This window comes from Symphalangus syndactylus, chromosome 22 (genome assembly GCF_028878055.3).
Source record: "Symphalangus syndactylus isolate Jambi chromosome 22, NHGRI_mSymSyn1-v2.1_pri, whole genome shotgun sequence".
Taxonomy (NCBI): Eukaryota; Metazoa; Chordata; class Mammalia; order Primates; family Hylobatidae; genus Symphalangus; species Symphalangus syndactylus.
Window position 1 is genome coordinate 19,047,548 of NC_072444.2, and position 7,515 is coordinate 19,055,062.

A 7,515-nucleotide genomic window follows, 5' to 3' on the forward strand; every position below is an offset into this window, starting at 1 on the left:
TTTATAAAGTCTACAGTAGTATATGGTTATGTTCTCGGCCTTCACATTCATTCACCACCCATTCATTAACTCACCCAGAGAAACTTCCAGTCTTGCAAACTCCCATTCATGATAAGTGCCCTCTACAGGTATACCTTTAAAAAAATCTTTTGGATAATATTTTAACTGAATCTTTTCTATATTTGGATACACAAATACTTACCACTGTGTTACAACTGTCTACAGTATTCAATGTAGTAACATGCTGTACAGGTTTGTAGCCTAGGAGTAATAGGCTACATCATACAGCCTAGGTTGTAGTAGGCTATACTCTGTAGGTTTGTGTAAGTACACTCTACGATGTTTGCACAATGATGAAATCATCTAAAGACATATTTCTCAGAAAGTTCTCCATTGTTAAGTGACACATAACTGAATACAAAACATTGTTCCAATATAGTTCTATGCAGGTTGATGCAAAAGTAATGGAGTTTTTTTCTTATTAAAGGTAATGGCAAAAATGGCAATTACTTTTGCACCAACCAATACTACCTCACTTCTCTTTTGTGCTATTGTTGTCATATAAATTATGTCCTTATATATTATAATATCTTTAACATAGTTTTTAAAAATATTGCTACATATAGTTAACTTTTAAATCAGATAAGAGAACCAGAAATTTATAAGAAATACATTTGTAGTATCTTGTATATTTACTTATGCAGTTACTTTTACCAGTTTTCCTTGTTTTTTTTCTGTGGATTTGAATTACCATCTAGTGTCCTCTCATTTCAGCCTGAAGGACTTCATTTAATATTTTTTTGGTCTTCTAGCAGCAAATTCTGTTTTAATTTATCTCGAAATGGCTTAATTTCTTCTTCATTTTTAAGGGATAATTTTACTGGATATAGAATTATTGGTTGACAGTTTTTTTTTTGTCATTATTTTCAATACACCATCCCACTGCCTTCTGGCATCCACGGTTTCTGATGAGAAATCAGCTGTTAATCTTTTCGATAATCCCTTGTATGTGATGAGTTACTTCTTCTCTCTTGCTACTTTCAAGATTCTCTCTTTGTCTCTCTCTCTCTTTTTTTTTTTTTTTTGAGGTGGAGTCTCACTTTGTTGCCCAGGCTATAGTCCACTGGCATGATCTCAGCTCACTGCAACCTCCACTTCCCGGGTTCAAGTAATTCTCCTGCCTCAGCCTCCCGAGTAGCTGGGTAGCTGGGACTACAGGCGCATGCCACCACATCTGGCTAATTTTTGTATTTTTAGTAGAGATGAGGTTTCACCATGTTGGCCAGGATGGTCTTGATCTCCTGACCTCGTGATCCATCGGCCTCAGCCTCCCAAAGTGCTGGGATTATAGGCATGAGCCACTGCACCTGGCCTTGTCTATCTCTTTTGACTATATTTGTCTAGGTGTGGATCTCTTTGGATTTATCCTCCTTGGGTTCACTGAGCTTCCAAATGCACAGATTACCATGGCTAAAAAAATTATATTTGGGACATTTTCTGCCATTATTTCTTCAAATTTTTTTTTCTGCTCTTTATTTTCTCCTCTCTTGCTGAGACTCTCACTATTCATATGTTGGTATGGTTGATTATGTCTCATAGGTCTCTGAGACTCTGTTTATTTATCGTTATTCATTTTACTTTGTGTTCCACAGAAAGGATAATCCAAATCTGTTACTGGGCTCTTCTAGTAAATTCTTCCTTTCTGTTTTAATTTTCAACTTCAGAATTTCTATTTGGTTCATCTTATAATTTCTTTCTCTTTTTTGGTATTTTCTATTTCATAAGACATTGTTCTCACACTTTCCTTAAATTCTTTAAACATAATTTTATTTAATTCTTTGAATATATTTAATTTATAGTGTAGATTTAAAGGCTATTCCTAGTAAGTTCAACATTTAGGTTTCTTTAAAGACAGTTTGGTTGCCTATTGCCCTGTGTATGAGTCATACTTTGCTGTTTCTTTCTGTGTCTTAATTTTTTTGTTGTTGAAAACTGGACATTTTTAATAATATAATGTGGCTACTCTAGAAATTGGATTACTTCCCCAGGGTTTGTGGCTGTTGATGTTTCTTTCCCCCTATATGTTTGTTTAGTGACATTTCTGGACCAACTGTCTAAAGTCTAAATTACTTGTCATGTGTGGCTGCCTGTTTAGCCTAGTGTCAAGCTAATGATTGGACAGAGTCCCTTAAATGTCTTGAACCAATAGGACTTCTGCCCTTTGTCAAGGGGCTCTGTGTGCACCTTCGATGTTCTGTCAGTTTACAACTCTGCTTTACTCTCACTTCCTGCTTGTGTAGGGTCTCAGGTCATCCAGAGGTGAGAGATTAAGACCTTACTTGGTGTTTTCTGGGCACATGCAGAGCCACGCACATGTTCATGGCATTCCAGATTCCCAGGAATATATTGGAGGTTTTCAAAGTTCCCTATGAACATCTCATTTCCCAAATATTAAGTTTTTGATCAGCTTCTTATTTCTTCCAACTGGTCTGTGATGTTCAATAATTTCCACTATTTTTTTTAACAAATTCCTTGCAATATGACTTTTTCCAGTTATCAAACTCTGTCTCAGGTTAAATAATGAGAAGATTTGCAAATATGGCTTTTTCAGGGAGCTGCCAGTTAGGTAAAATTGTGACACTTCTCTGGGGATGGGGCTTTTTGAAGTGTTCCTAATATAAGCATAGTGGGATGGGTTAACTACTTCTAACTATACTGTAGAGTTTAAAGGAAGAAAACAATATATTCAGCATTCTGTATTCATGACTCCAGGCCACTTAAGAGAACCAGCAAAGTTCTATGGCTGCTCTAAATGTAATTTCTCATCTCTGTTAGACACAGATCTAGCATAGTTGAAAATTAGTTGCATTGCTTGAACCCACAGGCTGCTGAACTACAATATAAGTTGAATTCATAGCCTTATAGGTCTCTTGAGTGACAGCTAGCACATGCATTAAAAGAGTGGGACTCAGTTCTAAAATTTAGATTTTTGGAGAGGCTTCTAATGGCTGAAGCAATCCCCAGTTCACAGAGCCTCCCCTGTCAGTGAATCTTGCCTTGTTTGAAAATTCTGGGATGACCACCTTGCAGGAGAAAGCCATGTTTCTTCCTGACCACCTCTGCTGCATCTAGTCTATCTCTAGAGCTGTGCTTCAAGTTAGACCCAAGCATTGTATGCACCTAAACAGTGATTTTTTTTTGGAAATTCTTGTTAGCAGAAAATGGGGGGATAGGTGGGCATAGACTCAGAAGGTGTTAGACCAGGAATAGAAAAACATAATTTTACATAACATTTCTGAATTAATCTTTGATTGATTCTTTGTGGGATTTTCCAGAGAATCTGGATTCAATGTGCTAGCTTGAGCAGCTGGGAGTTCTTACTATTTGCTTGGTTGGCTGCCATGAACCACACCTCCGTGTATTTGTTTCCTTCTGTAATTTCATCCCATATTGGATCAGGGCCGGCCTACTGACTTGCTTTAGCTAGTGGAATGCAGAAGTGAAGTCCAGGAAGCATCTGCTTTTGTGCTCTTGTGAGCCCTGAGTAGCCATGTAAGAAGTCCGACTATCTCCTCCTGGAGAGAGAGATCATGTGGACGGGTACAGGGTGCAAGATACGTTAGCGAAGAGGTCAGGTTGGATGTTACAGCCCACAGAGTTGGCCTGTTTCATTATCCACTGCCCTTGCTCAAATCTGAGGTTTCCCTCGCAAGAACTCAAATTGGGAGATCTGGGTTTGTTCTGATGAAAGGAGAAGGTAGGTTCTTTTATAACATACATACCATTGCCCAGATACTTCCAAGAAAAGCCGCGGATGGGCCAGATTCTGGTGGCTGGGCAGGGCGATTCAGAGTTCCATGTGCCCATCAGACATCACCTGCCTTGGTGCAGTCTGGGCATACTCAAAGCCCTGGCCTGCAGGAGAGCAATTATTATTACTATTATTTTTTGAGACGGAGTCTCACTTTGTTGCCAGGCTGGAGTGCAGTGGCACGATCTTGGCTCACTGCAACCTCCACCTCCTGGGTTCAAATGATTCTCGTGCCTCAGCCTCCCTAGTAGCTGGGATTATAGGTACATGCCACCACACCCAGCTTTTTGTATTTTTAGTAGAGATGGGGTTTCACCATGTTGGCCAGGATGGTCTCGATCTCCTGACCTCATGATCCACCTGCCTCGAGCTCCCAGAGTGTTAGGATTACAGGCATGAGCCATTGCACCTGGCCAGGAGAGCAATTTCTTCTACCTCCTGGGCTGATGTCCTGTGACTGCTGATCTCAATTACTCATCATGGTGAAGGAGAGCTTTGGAGGCAAAAGCACAGGGAACACCCCCTACTCCAGTCTGGTGTGGATTTCCAAGTCATCAGCATAGACAGCAAAGGGAAGAAACTAGAACTTTCCTTTTCATCACATTTCTGTTCTTGGATTTTTAGAGAGTAATGGAAAGGACTTGGGCTTTGGAATGGAAAGAAGTGGGCATTTGGTTCTGGTTTTGCTGCTTTCCAGCCAGAATGGTCTTTGTGGTTGATTCCCCAGCACCCATTTCTTCACTGCCACTCAAGTGATTATCTAAGCTGAGGGATCATCCCCTTAAGCCCTCAAAGTAGCTGAATGTGCAGAGGGATGGTCAGAACCCCTAGGATGGTCACTTTCAGAGAGGTGCAAAAATATTATTTCTTGTGTGGGGAAGCACCTGCTTATACCACGCATGATAACCTTGCTGGCAACTAACTTAGGAATGGACATGCAATTCAATCTTTAGTGAAGGAGGATTAAGGGGAAATCTGTGGTAGGGAGAGAGCAGGGAATAGCCAGGAAACATTTTCTATCTTCTAGAAAGGACATCCAGGCAAGAGATGACTCCTTTTCTTCTTCTGAATGTGTGTCTGGGTGTGATGCTTGGGTAAGTCACTTAATCTCCATAATTCCTACCTGTGGTGAGAGTTGAGATGGCACTTGGTGAATAGCATTCACTCAAAAAGTTGTAGTGATTAGGCTGGATGCGCTGGCTCACGCCTGTAATCCCAGCACTTTGGGAGGCTGAGGCGGGCAGATCACGAGGTCAGGAGATCGAGACCAACCTGGCCAACATGGTGAAACCCCGTCTCTACTAAAAGTACAAAAATTAGCTGGGCGTGGTGGTGGGCGCCTGTAGTCCCAGCTACTCGGGAGGCTGAGGCAGGATAATGGCGTAAACCTCGGAGGTGGAGCTTGCAGTGAGCCAAGATTGTACCACTGCACTCCAGCCTGGGTGACAGAGCAAGACTCCGTCTCAAGGAAAAAAAAAAGTTGTAGTGATTATTATTTCATTACTCTAGATAATACTACATAAACCCAAGTTCAGTATAATTCCTGCTTGAAAGTGATAGAACTCAGCTTCTGAGGTACCTCGTCTTCAAAGACAGCCACCATCAATTTTGCCTCTCCCTGTATGAACATGCCTCTTCTCACATCGAGAAGTGGAGTTTATGCCTTTTCTTTGAATGTGGGTTGGTCTGTGACTGCTTTGAGTCACCAGAACCTAGTAGATGTGATGTTCTGGGACTTCTGAGGCTCAGTCTTAAGAGAACCGCCAGTTTCTCTTTCCTCCCTGCTATAGTTTGGATACGGTTTGTTTCATGTTGAAACGTGATAGTCCATGGTGGAGCCGGGGTGAGTTCTCACTCTGTTAGTTCCCACAAGTACTGGTTGTTAAAAAGAACCTGGCACTTACCCTCCTCTTGCTTCCTCTTTCACCAGGTGAACTCTGCACATGCTGGCTCCCTTCCCCTCCCTCCATGAGTGGAAGCAGCCTGAGGCCCTCACCAGTTGTCCAGTCTTGAACCTTCCAGCTAGTAGAACCATAAGCCTAATAAACCTCTTTTCTTTGTAAACTACCCAGCTTCAGATATTCCTTTATAGCAACACAAAATGGATGAAGATGTTTCCTTTCGTGGAGTTTACTCTTGAGATATACCCTTTTAGAATGCAGCTGTCCAGCTGTGAGAAGCCTAAGCCACATGGAGGGCCACGTGGAGGGGAGCCAAGGTTCACCAGCAGAGATCTCAGCTGATAGCCAGCATCGCCTGTGAGTGAGCCGTCTAATATGATTCCACTCAGAATAGACCCCAGAGGACAACAGCCCACCTGTGATTTCCCAACTTCCAGAAATGTGAGAGAAGATTAAATGGTTGTTGTTTTGAGCCACTAAATTTTAGGAGAGTTTGTTATGCATAGATAACAAAAATAACTTCTTTCAGTGTGTTTTGGAATTTTGGCTTTTTACTGGTTCCTATCAACTTCCCATCTCTCCAATCAGCAGAAGCAGTGAGCGTTATGGGTCATTGGCCATTGAGGTCCACTTTCTTTCTGTCTCAAATCTCTGTCTCTTGAGCTTCTTTATTATAAAGTCCATGTGCTGGAGCCACCTTAACCAATGTCCTGCACTTCTCTCCCTGAAATGCTTGGGAGGCACTATTTGCTTTTTTTTTTTTTTTTTCCACATCTGCAACAGATTTATTTATTTATTTATTATTTATTTTTTATTTTTCATTTTTTTGAGACGGAGTCTCACTCTGTCACCCAGGCTGGAGTGCAATGGTGCGATCTCGGCTCACTGCACCCTCCATCTCCTGGGTTCAACTGATTCTCCTGCCTCAGCCTCCCGAGTAGCTGGGATTACAGGCACGTGCCACCACGCCCAGCTAATTTTTGTATTTTTCAGTAGAGACAGGGTTTCACCATGTTGGTCAGGCTGGTCTCAAACTCCTGACCTGAGGTGATCCACCCACCTGCTGGAGTTACAGGCGTGAGCCACTATGCCCTGCCACGCTTTTAACCAGATTTGTACAGAAGAATGGCCACTTGGCCCAGGTAGAAGTAGATGAAGTGTTTGAATTCATGTGTCATGTAACTACTGAAGTTCCTCCCCACAATGCAATGCCAGGTGGGATTGTACTTCTTGTCAAATTCCTTCTTAATATGAGCCGCAATATCCTTCTCTATGTTATATTTCTACAGTGCCTGAATAGCGACTCTACCGAGTCCTGTTGCATCTCTTCCGACATGTCGGCATTTTTGATCATAGTCTTTAGGTGGCACATGGTTATCGTGGAGAAGGGGGCTGGCCGACTGCAACAGTCTCCTGGGGGAGGTGCTAGCATCGCTCAGGCGGCCTGGAGCTGCTGTCGCTACTGGAGCGGTGGCGCATCTAACGGGAGGCACTATTTGTGCCACAGGAAGAACATCAGATTTGAAGTCTCAAGGCTCAAGTTGAAGACCTGGCTATTTTACTTACCACTGGTGGAACCTTGGGCGAGGGCCTTAATCTTCTGAGTCTCATGGTTTTTTTTTTCATCTGTAAACTAAGGGTGGTCATAGTAACTTCCCCACAGAACAGTGGAATGGTGCAAATGAGACAGCATGGGTGGAAGCACTTCGAAAATGGTCAAGTACTCTCTCCATATGGCAATTGCCCTTATTTTGCCTCATTGTACAATGAGGAGCAGTGCATGAGCTCATCCACCAATGGTCC

General features: G+C 42.3%; 1 pseudogene; it reads right to left on the reverse strand.

The window, feature by feature from the left end:
- Window positions 1-6,813: 6,813 nt before the first annotated feature.
- Window positions 6,814-7,159, reverse strand: LOC129472318 (dynein light chain 1, cytoplasmic-like; annotated as a pseudogene).
- Window positions 7,160-7,515: the final 356 nt, after the last annotated feature.